We start from the raw sequence: 13528 nt of genomic DNA on the forward strand, positions 1-13528 counted from the left end.
CCATTTTAACTTTGAGGTAGACGTTGCGGTTCTTGTATAAAACCAGTAGGGGGCGCTTTAAGAAGCGCAACTATATACATGGGATTGGCCGTTCCCAGTCCTCGGCCGGTGGGGATAGGGGAATGGCTGCTCACCGTCCTCAGCCTGTTAGGGGAAGAGGGGTGGCTGTTCTCAGTCCTCAGCCAGGTTACTTAGGGGATAGGGCATAACATTCACACAGTCCTATATCAGTCCCAACGGGGACCACACGCAATTTGAAACAGTCCCACACAGTTCCTTTGCACCCTTACGGGTAACTATTTACAATGCCACTTGACCGTTCACTGGTAACGGTGTCTTCGTGACGCTCCTTCTTCCTCCTCATACGGATCTTCAGGCCCGTCCGGGCCCTCCTGGTACTCAGCGTCCGAGTAGTGCTGCTCCTCCTCCTCTACTACTCTGTGGACGTGGAGGGCGTACCATCCCTTCACGCCTTGGTGTCGGGTGTAAGACACCACATCCCCTGGAAACAGATCTCGCCCTCGATAACCCTCCGGCAGGTGGCTCTCCACATCTTTCCTCGTCACGAACATATCGCTGATGATCTCAGGGTCTCGGATGAAACCGCAGCCATGTTCCATGTGAAATTTCACGACAGTCCCGGTGACTCGGGGACCGCGGGCAGCTCGGGGATCTCGTCGGGCCTTCATCTTCTGCTCCGCACTTTGGGCCTGCAGCTTCTCCTGTTTCATGCGCCGCTCCCGCTGCTCCCTCTCGAACTCCTCCAGCTGTTGGCGGCAGTACTCCCGTCGACGGGCGGCGTACGGGGGAGCTAGGCCTTGCGACCGGGCCTGCGATTGTGGTCTGCTGATCACGCCCGGGGTCAGAGGGCACGGCGTGGGGCGGGGCTCGCTGGTGGTGTCGATGGCCTGGGAACCGGTTGGTAGCGGTGGAGGCACGGTGTTGATGGCGGGTTCAGGTACGTTGGGCTCCGCAACAGGGTGCAGGGGCAGGTCGGCGGCCCCAGGGTTCGGGGTAGGGGCGTCTCCGTTACCTGCCTCTGCTGTCGCGGCCTCCTCCGCGGCGTCGTCCTCGGCCTCCGCTCTGCTTTCACTGCCCTCGGTGGCTGGTGTGCCACTGGATGTCGACGGCGCCTCCTGCTGCAGGATCACGGCCCGCCGGGCTATTTCTTCTTTCCACCCGGCAATCACGCCCTGCTGCGCCCGGACCATCCTCCGGTCCAGCTCCTCCAGCGCAGCCCGCACATACTCGGGGTCTTCCTTGGGGAGGTGTGCTAGCAGCTCCGTGAAGCAGCATGGGGATTCGGCCTGCAGCAGGCCACGCGCCAGGGCGCTGGAGCTGGTTCCTGTCTCTATCTTTGGGTGTGGCCTGGCCAGACTGATCCAGACTGCGCCCTGCCCCACAGTTTTCTTCCCTCTCCGCCCCCAGAGGGGGTGGTCCTGGGAGATTCTGCTGACAATCACTTTCAGGGGCAGCCCCCCCATGTTGATGGACATCTCCACTTCTGCATTCATGGCTGGTGGGGGCGGGCTCCTTCTTTGGCGCCATTCTGGGACCTGGCCCACGATGGGAGGTGGCTTCCTGCTGTCTTTTGGTGCGCACATAATGGCGTCCGCTCTGCCAGGGCGGGAAAGACGGATGAAGATGGCGGGAAACGGTCCAAGATGGCGTCTGATGGCGGGAATCGGCTCCGGATGGCGGGAAACGACTCCGGACGGCGGGAAACTTCTTTTTAAGGTACATGTGCAATTTTCTTCAGGCACGCAATACCCGCTTGTGGCGGGTTGGTAATGATCCTGCCGACTACGCCAAAGCTGACTCGCCCCCTGGGCCGTGGGGGACGCGGATCCGGGCGATAGGGGAACGATGGGGGTAGTAGTAGTGGCGGCCCGGTCCCGCGGCTCAGGGTGGTCAGACCAGTGGTAGTTTGTTATGTGCTATGTACTGGTTGATAATGTCCGACTACGCTACCCGTGGATTACGGTTATTAGGAACCGCCACTGCAAGGCAGTCCGCTGGGGCTGATGATGGGTGCAGCTGAGGTGATGTGACTCCCCACGGGAAGAGTGCAGCCCCAGGGCAGTGTAGTGGATGTTGGGAGTGATGGTAGTGCGGGTCCCGGTGCTGATAGTGCTGGAGGCGCGAAGGAGCACACAGACAACAAGTTACAGTCCAGGGTCTTTACTCACAGTTCGTTTGTTCCAGGTCACTTCGGCCAGCAGTGACCGCCCGAGCCGTGCTGCGTCCACCAGGTGAGGGGCTCGGTCAACTCCCAGGCAGTTCAGGAGCATGGCACAGGACCCCCTTTTATCCTTTCTCTGGCCTGCCTCACCAGTGACCCACTTTTGTCCAGCTGCCGCGGACCTGTGCGGTTAAACGTGGGCCCCGTCCTCCGCTGTCCTATATGGTGCCTTCCTAGCAGGTTTGATGAGGTGTCGCACCAATATATGATCACGACGACCGGTCTTTGGCTGAGGGTTGTTTCTCCTCCACCAACTTGGGATCCGGTACCCTTAATCTGCCTGACCCTGCACCCTGGATTCTCGTGGGTTCTTAGGGTCCCTTCCACCTTCTTGTTCCTGAGCCCTTCTGTTTCTCTGTCTCTCCTTCTTTGCAGTTCCTTTCTGTTTCTGTTCCTTTCTCTTGGAGCTGAGATGAGCCAGAATCTCAGCTCCCCTTCACCTCCTCCTCGGCCTCTTCTCCAGGCCCACTTCTCCTTCTCCTCTCAGGCCCCGGCCTCTTCCCTAGGCCTGCCTCTGGAGCAGCACTCAGCCTGAGCTGCTGCTCCCTGTCTTCTCCTCTCCACAGAACCTAGATCTCAGATGGTGCCCACCTTTTATACCTCCCTCTAGCCATGAGCCCAGGTGACCAGCAACCAATGGGCTCCTTCCTACGCTCAGGAACCGCCCCCTATCTTCCCCTACAGCACTGGGTGTTCCACCCCTCCCTCCCCACTCCAGCAGGGACATGGTCGGTCGTGCCTGCACTTCTATCTAGTGGGAGCACCGTTGAGCTGTCCCTCGGAAATGGGGTGTGTATGCTGCATGCAGCTAACTGAGCCCTGGTCCATACTCCATCCTTACCTGGGAGTGGAATATCACACCTCCGGTCTGAGGTGCAATACCCCTGTAGCGGCCGAACCCTCGGGGCGCTACAATATCCCCCACCAGCATCCATAGGCCCGGCTGCCGAGTACCCCACGGCTCTTGGGGCGAGTCACAAGCCTGGATTCTGATTTATATATGTAGGTCACAGATTACTACATCATTTTAATTAAATAGTTTGATAGGTACTGTAGGTCATTAAAAATGTACTACCATATAATTACATATTCAGCTACCTGCACTTTGCAGACATAAGTATAATATTAATATTCAAGAATTGGAAACATCAGGAATTCTGGTCAAATTAACTATATTACAGCTGCCAAAAAGATAAAAAAAATTCTGAATTCAATGGCTCTATATTTTCAGGCATTCAGCTATTACCAAATTTTGCCCACACTTATTAAGTGATCGTTTTTGGTAATAAATTATGGTAAATATCTACCAGGGAAAAAATTGCTGGAACAGAAAACATAATCAGATAGGTTGGTCAATAAAGATGACAATTAGGCATCAAATTGTCAAATACATGGATGTTGCAGGCCAGGCAGAAATGTGAGAAGTGGGTGTGGACCTTAATAGCAAGGACCCCTTTGAATGGAGTGTGTATGAACTTCTTCATTTCTGAGGCTGGTAACTGAGGAACTTAACCTCTGCAGCAGACTTAAATCTTGTCCGTTAGAAGCAATTTTAGGTGACCACCTGATTAAACTGCTTGAGATTATGCCAAGGGGGTTTAAAGCTGTCATCAGAGTAAAAAGGGGATACTTTGAGGAATCTTAGCTTTATCAGATACTCTCATTTGTTTCACACATGTTTCTGTACTCCTTAATTTCATATGTGTTACTTCATGATTTTTCTACCTTCAGTCTGAATTTCCAATGTGTAAACTCCAATATGAAGGAAAACCATTGCTTGAACAGGTGTGTCCAAACATTTGATCGCTACTGGATGCCACTCACAGACTGTTCGTATGTCACACACACAGAAATGCTGTTCATCTGTCACACATCTAAGGAGATACTGCACATACTGTATACCCCACTCACTCATGAAAACTAAACACGCTGCATATAATTGTTCACACATGGGAACATGCCATAAAGATGCTGCTCACACATTAGCCACATGGGGGCGATTTATCAAACTGCTTTCAACATAAAATTGGAGTAAAAAACTTTGAAAAGTTTTGTCATTTTCATATCATTTTCCAGCAGCTCCGCCACAATGGGCAGAGCTGAAGAGGAGATGGGGCGGTACAGATCTTGTCTCTGCCCTTCTGCCGATCAAACTCATCAATAGTGCCGATATTTCTTACACCATAAATTTTACTCCAGTTTTTGACTGGACTAAAATTCCTGGCAAGGCGCACAGGCAAGGTCATTTCGAGTTTTGGAATCACTCAACAAAAATACTTTGTACAATAGATTTTTTAATATTTTAATATGGACAGGGCAAACCAACCTTAGGAAATCACAGAATATTGTGTAGTTTTTGGCTCCTACTATCTAAATTTATGTTGTTGTAACTTACTCACTTGTCCTGCTGTTGTGCCAGTGTCCACTACTGTCAGGTGCAGTACCTGTTCCTATAAGTAGGGCTGATATATGAGAGGGCAATCGGTACCTGTATGTTTGGCGACACGCTGACCACCCAAATCACGTCAGAGTGCGATTTCACTGGAAGGGAGTGTTTTCCCATCCTGCTGGGAAAAGTATCAGTCAATCCTTCTTTATGGCTAGTTTGTCACAAGCTGGCCAGCAAAACAATAATTAGAAGGGTACAGCCTATGATGTGCACAGTGCCCTACTTAAATCCTCATGAGACTGCTTGCCTTTATCAGTTATTATATTGTTTTTATAATGCTTATGACGCGCCCCTGGGCCTGAGTCGCGCAGCGTTGCGCACGCGGGAGCCTACCCGGAGCCGGATCGGATAGGGGTAGTAGTCTCGTGGCGATGACCCGGTCCGTGCCCAGGGAGTCAGACTAAGTGGCGGTATATTAGCAGTAGATGTAGGACGACTACGCCACCCGTTGAATGCAGCTATGGAGCTGCCGCTGCAGGGCAGACCGCTGAGGCCGGTGGTACGATTGTGCAGCGTAGATGGTATAACCCCCAACGGGAGGGGTATGGCCTCAGGGCAGCCGACGTGGATGATGGGGGTAGCAGGAACCACTCAGAGACGATGCGGTGTAGTTCAGGGTCTTTACTGGTGATAAAGATAGACCCTCCCGGAGTACTGGCTAGCGATCGGGGCCTGGTCAGTCTTTGAGCAGATGGGATCTCCCCTGGCCAGGCGGAGTTGTAGGCCTCCCCAACTAATTGTACTCTTCTGGCTACCTTGCTAGAGGCGGGTAAAAGTAGCCCACGTCCCTGAGTGTACCGTGTGGTGCTCACCCGTATGGCCGGTGACTCGGGGCCTTCTAGTGGCTTCCGCTCCACGACGGCGGTGCTGGTCCCACGCGTGTGACCGTGCCTTCGGGTTTCTTGGCCAGAGGACCTGAAATCCCCTGCCGGGCGGTTTCTGCTGCTGGGTCTGGGTTAATCCCCACAGCCTCGGACTCCGGGTCCGGTGGTAACTCTTCAATCAGGGCGAGCTCTTCAGCTGCCAGCCCCTGATTCCTTTTAGCCTGCTCCCACAGAGCTCCTGATCTTTCTTTCCTATGCTGCTCCTCTTCTTCTCTCTACTCTTCTCTTCTCTCTAACCCTGCCTCAGCCCCAGTTTTATATAGGGGAAGTTCTTCCCCTCCCAGGACTGGGCAGGAGGTGTGGCATGTATAGGATTCCTGACCAAGAGACCTCCCACCTGCTCTCAGACATAACATTGCTATTACTGTGGAGACCAGACCCCTGGGGTGCCACATTCCCCCCTAGTGAATTTTAGTACTCCGGGACTAAACATACTTTTGTAAACATAACAAATTACAAACAGAAACAACGCAATAAAGAAAAACATTAGGATGGTCACGGCGTGTTCGCAACCGGGTGCAGTTTTTCAAGAAAACAAGGGTGTCCATTTCACCAACACAGGGAGACGTAACCAGGTAGGGGTCTGTCCTGCCCCGAGTCCTTAACAGTCTTTCAGTCCGTCCTGGGTTACGCTCCAACTATATACACAAAGGATTCCCGGTAAATCCACCAAAGACTCCTATAAATAACTAGAAACACATAATTATACACAAGCAACAATAAACAGGTAAACATTAATAAAATAGCTTGAACATTTAGATCCTCCACCGTATGGGCAACTGGCCTCTAGTGACCCTAGTGGACCTACGGAGCTGGCTCACTGGTCCTGAGCTACAGGGTATAGGAGCTGTCAAGGGTAAACTGGGCAGCCGTCTACGGACTCTTTGGCTCACTAGGGGTATGGCAGGCTCACTATAAGCAGAGGGTTGATTCTCCGGGTCTGCTTGTGTAGGGTCTTCTGCCTCCTGGACCGGCTGTTCTTCCAGTTCTACCTGTGTCTCCGTAGGCACTTGGGATGCTGGTTGGAGGAACGTGAGGACGGGTACCACAACAGCACCATTGACTTGAGTCCAAGACCGAGGGAAGTCTCCGAGCACAGTACTAACCATATCTTCCCTTTCCTCTATGGGTCGAGGGTCCTCTTGTTCCTCTTCAGGGTTCCGTAGCTGTTCGGGACACTTCTTTAGGTGATCCCGGGATACAATGGCTGTGGTTTCCCCTCCGTCTTTACTGATTGTACAGATCTTTGGGTTGTCGTGGCTTGAGGGCAGTACGGTGTACGGGTCCTTCTCCCACTGGTCGTCCAACTTGTGGAGCCGTCTTTTCCTCTTCAAGACCTGCTCTCCGGGCACCAGGGGAACAGCGGGAGCATACTGGTTGTAAGTTTTCTCTTGTCTTTCCCTAGCTTGACAGAGACTTCGCTCCACGCTCTCCTGTACTTTCCGGTACTGCTGCTGCCTCTCCGTGTCCCAGTCTGCTTCTGGTGAAGTGTCCTCGGGTGTCAGGACTCCCATCTCCAGATCAACAGGAAGCTTACCAGGTCTTGCCCTCATTAGGTAAGCCGGGGTACAGTTGGTGGAACCTACAGGGATGTGGTTGTATAGGTCCACCAGGTCGGGCAGCTTTTCAGGCCACAGACTGCGTTCCTCCAGGGGCAATGTTTTCAGGAGATCTATCACCACCTGGTTCATTTTCTCACAAAGTCCATTAGTTTGCGGGTGATAGGGTGTTGTTCTAATCTTCCGGCATCCATACAGGGTGCAGAACTCCTGGAAGACCTCCGCTTCAAAGGCAGGCCCCTGGTCCGTCAGCACCTGCTCCGGGTATCCATGCGGACGGCAGAAGTGCTGCTGGAAGGCTCTAGCTGCTGTGTGAGCCGTTAAATCCTTGACGGGGACGACAACCAAGAACCGGGAGTAGTGATCCACGATGGTTAATGCGTAGACGTAGCCACTTCTGCTTGGGGTCAGCTTTACATGATCCAAGGCTACCAGTTCCAACGGCTGTCTGGTGATGATGGACCGCAGGGGAGTCTTCTGGCTGGCACGGTCCCTCCTTCTTAAGTTGCATGGGCCACAGTCTCTGCACCACCTCTCGATGGTCCCTCTCATGCCTACCCAATGGAACCGCCCGCGCAGCAGAAACTCCAGCTTCTTCCATCCGAAGTGCCCAGCTCCGTCGTGGTATGCCTCCATCACCATAGCTGCGTCTCTTCTTGGCACCACTACTTGCCAGATTAGTTCATGCGTCCGGGAGTTAACCATTCTGCGGCACAACTTCCCCTTGTAAAGGAACAGTCGACTCTTCTCAGCCCACAGTTGCTTGGCTTCCTCCGGAGCGTCTGGGTCAAGGCGTGCATCTGGCCGAGTCAGCATCTCCTTTACCAGTCGGACGGCAGGGTCACTGTCTTGCGTCTCCGCCCAGTTGTAATGAGGTAACGGGTTGAATGTAGCGGATTGCTTACTCCTTACACGGTGGGAATACTGGATAGTCCCATGACGGTGGAACGCGGGGAGTTCAACTTCTTCCAGTTCCTCTGAATCTTCCCCTACGTCCGGTAGGTTCGGCATCCTGGACAGGGCGTCCGCGTTGGTATTGGAGCGTCCTGCCCGGTATTTGATTGTAAACTCATAGTTGGACAAGCGGGCCATCCATCTCTGCTCTAGGGCACCGAGTCTTGCAGTGTCCAGGTGTGTCAACGGGTTGTTATCCGTGTACACGGTGAACCGGGAAGCAGCAAGGTAGTGCTTAAAGCGTTCGGTGACTGCCCACACCACTGCCAGGAACTCTAGCTTAAATGAGCTGTAATTCTCAGGGTTTCTTTCGGTGGGTCGCAGTTTTCGGCTGGCGTAAGCAATTACCCGTTCTTTCCCCTGCTGGATCTGGGACAGTACGGCTCCTAGCCCGATGTTACTGGCGTCGGTGTAGAGGATAAAGGGCTGGCTGTAATCCGGGTACGCCAGGATTTCATCCCCCGTGAGGGCCATCTTCAGCTGGCGGAAGGACTCTTCTTCCAGCTTCTCCCATCTGAAGGGTGGCTTCTGGTTCTTGGCCTTCCTGGACTGGCCTATCAGGAGGTCCTGCATAGGAGCTGCCTTCTTGGTGAAACCGGGTATGAACCTTCAGTAGTAGCCTACCAACCCGAGGAACTGCCTCACTTCCTTTATGCTGGAGGGGCTTGGCCATTCCTTAATTGCGGTGATCTTATCAGGGTCGGGAGCCACTCCGTCAGCACTCACCACGTGTCCCAGGTACTGCACCTTTGGCTTCAGGAGGTGACACTTGGAGGGTTTCACCTTTAGGCCGTAACTTGCCAGAGCTTCGAACACTTCCGCCAGGTGTTTCAGGTGGTCCTCGTAGGTCTTGGAGTAGACGATGACATCGTCCAGGTATAACAGGACCGTCTCAAAGTTCCGGTGTCCCAGACAGCACTCCATCAGTCGCTGGAAGGTTCCTGGTGCGTTGCAGAGTCCGAACGGCATGCAGGTAAACTCGCTAAGTCCCATCGGGGTGGTGAATGCGGTCTTCTCCCGGTCCGCCTCTGCTACAGGAACCTGCCAGTACCCGCTAGTGAGATCCAAGGTGGAGAAGAAGTTAGCAGATTTTAAAGCAGCCAAAGACTCCTCTATTCTTGGTAAGGGGTACGCATCTTTGTGTGTGATACGGTTAATTTTCCGGTAATCTACACACATTCTCATGGTGTTGTCTTTCTTTTTGACTAAGACTAGTGGAGCTGCCCAGGGGCTACAGCTATCCCTGATTACCCCAGCCTCCTTCATGTCTCTAAGCATCCCCTTGGCGTGTTGGTAGTGTGCAGGGGGTACGGGTCGATACCTCTCTTTTATGGGAGGATGGTCTCCCGTGGGGATGTGGTGTTCTACCCCCTTGACTCGCCCAAAGTCTAACGGGTGTTTACTAAACACTCTCTCGTACTCTTGAACCACCCGGTAGACTCCCTGTTTCTGGTGGGAGGGAGTGGAGTCAGTACCCAAATGTAGTTGCTGACACCAATCCTCCATTATTTTCGTAGAGCCGTTACCTTCCTCCGGGTGAGATGGAGGCAAGGGTTCCACAGACTGTATAGAATTTTGGTTGATAGTATATAATTTGGCTAGCGTAGCATACCGGGGCAGGTATACTTCCCTTTTCCCGATATTTATTATACGAACGGCACCCTCCCATGGCGTACATCAATTACCCCCCGTGCTGTCAAACTGGTGGGCCTACTGTCTGAGTAGACTGGTTCTACCATGGCCTGGTAATCTCTACCTCTCAGACCAATAGCTGCCCGGCACCAAATCATCATTTCACTTTTCGGGGGCATGGCAATAGGGAAAGGGTCACACATTCTTACGCTACCAATCTCACCGCCGGAGAGTTCCACTTGTTGCCGCCGCATCAGTGCCCGGATCTCTTTCTGGAGCACTCGCTGCTGGCCGGAGCTGGCGTTCTTGGCAACCTGCTGTAAAATGAAAATCACCTCTGCAAGACAATTTTCAATCACATTAGTTCCTAGAGTTATCTTTGGGTGACTCTCGCGCTTGTCAATGTCTACAATGATCAGTCCCTGTGCTGCCAGTTCGACTCTACCGATTTTAATGGTCATTTCTTTAAATCCGATCTGTGGCACGGGTTGACCATTGCTGGCGATGATACTCAAGTCGTCGTCAGGGTAGCGGGTTATATCCGAGTCATTCCAGTACTGCTTGAAGAGCACGTACGGGATGGTGGTGACCTGTGACCCGGTGTCCAGTAGGGCACTCATAGGAATGCCATCCAGTACCACAGGCAAGACTGGACGTCCTCCCACATATTTGTCGCGCCAGCTCGATGGGCCTGGTGATCTTTTTCCTGGGGGTTGGCCCTCTACCCCAGGTTGTGCCAGTTTAAAGGACAGTACCTTGCCATATGTCCGGGTTGATTGCAGCGGCGGCAGATGGGTTGTCCGTCCTCGTTGTATCGGTCGCTGGGTCTTCCTCTGGCCGGTGGGGTCCTCCTTGGTCGACGCCACGGGATGTCCTCCGGTCCGGATGCCAGCTGGATCTTCCCTGGAGTGGAAACCTGTAAAGACTGCACAGTTCGGGTTAGCGCGGCAACGCTTCTAGCTAGCTCTTGGACCTGATGGTGCAGGTCTGGAGCCGGGTCATTGTTCAAAGCCTGCGCATCAGCTCCCACAGGCCCTGCCGACAAGGGCGCCGCCTCCTGGTGGTAAGCGGTAGTAGGGCGCCTGTGGGTCACAACGCCACCCGGTGCCGGTTCTCGGAGCACCCGGGTGGCTCTGTCCTTGAACTGTGCAAAGTCCAGATGAGGATCCTGTAAGGCTATGGCCCGCAACTGGGTTCGGTGGACATTGCAATATAGTCCCTCTATAAATTGCTCGGTCAACAGCCTGTCCTCGTTTCCCACGCTGTCAGGGTCGGTCTGCTTAATGGCTCTCAGGGCCTCTTGTAGGTTTAGCGCATAGTCCCTTATACTCTCATGTGCTCGCTGCTTGCACCCATAGAATCTAAGCTTAATCTCGGCTGAGGTGCGGGTATCAAAGGTGTCCCTCAGCCGGGTTAGTATCCCTGCGACAGTCCTCCTCCCAGGTGGCCAGGACTTTACCTCCCTTTGGGCTGCCCCGGTTAGTTGGGCCACCAGGATGCTCACTTTTTGCTCCTCTGTGAGGGGGTACACCTGGAAGAGGCTATCCAGCTTTTCTTTAAAGTCATTCAAGGTATGTGACTCCCCTAAGTACTGGGGTAGCCAGGCTGCTCCCGGGATATAGGGCATGGTGAAACGCATGACTGCAGCAGCGCTGGCGCTGGCGGGGGTTGAGGCAGTGAAGCTCTCCTCCATATCCGACATCTTTCTCCCCCCTAGTGGACCGTGGCCTACCTTGCGATGATCCTCTTCCGTAGGCCGCGGCTCCGCAGTGGATCGTCAGGGTTGAGGACCTTCCGTCGCGCTCCTGTGACGTCGGCGTCTGCTGGGCTCCTTCCAGGACCTTACGCAACGTCCGGACGTGAGGCGGGGCTTCAGTTCTCGCGCGCTTTCGGAGTCCACGCCCCTCTTCTTCCCGCGCGGCGTCTTCAAGATGGCGTCCAACGGCGGGAAAACTCCACGGAAGGCGGGAAGAAGGCTGAAAATGGCGCCGGATGGCGGGAAAACTTCACGGCTGGCGGGAAGAAGGCTGAAGATGGCGCCGGATGGCTGGAATCTTCGCGGATGGCGGGAAGAAGGCTGAAGATGGTGCCGGATGGCGGGAATCTCCACGGATGGCGGGAATCTTCACCACTGGTAAGTTTGAACAGTCTTTTTCAGGCACGCAGTACCCGGTGGTTGCGGGCACGAGATCCTGCCGACTACGCCAAAAGTTGACGCGCCCCTGGGCCTGAGTCGCGCAGCGTTGCGCACGCGGGAGCCTACCCGGAGCCGGATCGGATAGGGGTAGTAGTCTCGTGGCGATGACCCGGTCCGTGCCCAGGGAGTCAGACTAAGTGGCGGTATATTAGCAGTAGATGTAGGACGACTACGCCACCCGTTGAATGCAGCTATGGAGCTGCCGCTGCAGGGCAGACCGCTGAGGCCGGTGGTACGATTGTGCAGCGTAGATGGTATAACCCCCAACGGGAGGGGTATGGCCTCAGGGCAGCCGACGTGGATGATGGGGGTAGCAGGAACCACTCAGAGACGATGCGGTGTAGTTCAGGGTCTTTACTGGTGATAAAGATAGACCCTCCCGGAGTACTGGCTAGCGATCGGGGCCTGGTCAGTCTTTGAGCAGATGGGATCTCCCCTGGCCAGGCGGAGTTGTAGGCCTCCCCAACTAATTGTACTCTTCTGGCTACCTTGCTAGAGGCGGGTAAAAGTAGCCCACGTCCCTGAGTGTACCGTGTGGTGCTCACCCGTATGGCCGGTGACTCGGGGCCTTCTAGTGGCTTCCGCTCCACGACGGCGGTGCTGGTCCCACGCGTGTGACCGTGCCTTCGGGTTTCTTGGCCAGAGGACCTGAAATCCCCTGCCGGGCGGTTTCTGCTGCTGGGTCTGGGTTAATCCCCACAGCCTCGGACTCCGGGTCCGGTGGTAACTCTTCAATCAGGGCGAGCTCTTCAGCTGCCAGCCCCTGATTCCTTTTAGCCTGCTCCCACAGAGCTCCTGATCTTTCTTTCCTATGCTGCTCCTCTTCTTCTCTCTACTCTTCTCTTCTCTCTAACCCTGCCTCAGCCCCAGTTTTATATAGGGGAAGTTCTTCCCCTCCCAGGACTGGGCAGGAGGTGTGGCATGCATAGGATTCCTGACCAAGAGACCTCCCACCTGCTCTCAGACATAACATTGCTATTACTGTGGAGACCAGACCCCTGGGGTGCCACACTTACATAGGTCTTGACCCTTTCTTTTTACTGAACCGACTTTTGTTCCACATTTGTTTTGCTGTTCAACCCTTGGATGCCTTTCTGGACTTGATCATTAGAGGGGTTGTCCACTCTAAAACGACAAGTCCACAGTGACTCTGTGTGACTGCAGACTTGTGAATCCTCACATCTTGTGCACTATGGTGTCAGTGACTCGCCCCCTGGGCCGTGGGGTACTCGAAACCGGGTCTTCTGGTGTACGGTGCTGAGGGGGGTAGTTGTCTCCGTGTGGCGGTGACCCGGTCCGTAGCTCAGGGCGATCAAACCAGTGGCAGTTAAATGTCCGACTACGCCACCCGTGCATCGCGGTCAGAGTGAACCTCCGCTGCAGGACAAACCGCTGAGGCAGGTGTTGTGGGTGCAGCAGAGAATAGTATAACTCCCCTGGCCTCAGGACAGTGTGTAGATTGGATGGGGGTGATGGGGTTTGTGGTGGAGGATGTTCCAGTATCGTTAGTGCTGGCACGGTAAGAAACATGGAGACAAAGTGTTGCAGTCCAAGTTCTTTACTCACAGTTCGTATACTCCAAGCCACTTCTGTACAGGTAATGGCTGCCCA

This window comes from Phyllobates terribilis, unplaced genomic scaffold (genome assembly GCF_046119375.1).
Source record: "Phyllobates terribilis strain yellow unplaced genomic scaffold, ASM4611937v1 Scaffold_9__5_contigs__length_417890890, whole genome shotgun sequence".
Lineage (NCBI taxonomy): Eukaryota > Metazoa > Chordata > Amphibia > Anura > Dendrobatidae > Phyllobates > Phyllobates terribilis.